Here is a 449-nt window from a genome sequence, read left to right on the forward strand (position 1 = left end):
ATAGAGGGTACATACCTCAATATCATAAAAGCCATCTATGAAAAACCTACAGCGAATATCATTCTCAATGGGGAAAAACTGAGAGCTTTCCCCCTAATGTCAGGAATGCGGCAGGGATGTCCACTATCACCACTGCTATTCAACATAGTACTAGAAGTCCTACCCACAGCAATCAGACAACAAAAAGAAATAAAAGGCATCCAAATCAGCAAAGAAGAAGTCAAACTCTCACTCTTTACAGATGATATGATACTTTATGTGGAAAACCCAAAAGACTCCACCCCAAAACTGCTAGAACTCATACAGGAATTCAGTCAAGTGGCAGGATATAAAATCAACGCACAGAAATCAGTGGCATTCCTATACACCAACAACAAGACAGAAGAAAGAGAAATTAAGGAGTCGATCTCATTTACAATTGCACCCAAAACCATAAGATACCTAGGAAT

Source organism: Phoca vitulina, unplaced genomic scaffold, assembly GCF_004348235.1.
Source record: "Phoca vitulina isolate PV1807 unplaced genomic scaffold, GSC_HSeal_1.0 scaffold13, whole genome shotgun sequence".
In the NCBI taxonomy this organism is placed as follows: Eukaryota; Metazoa; Chordata; class Mammalia; order Carnivora; family Phocidae; genus Phoca; species Phoca vitulina.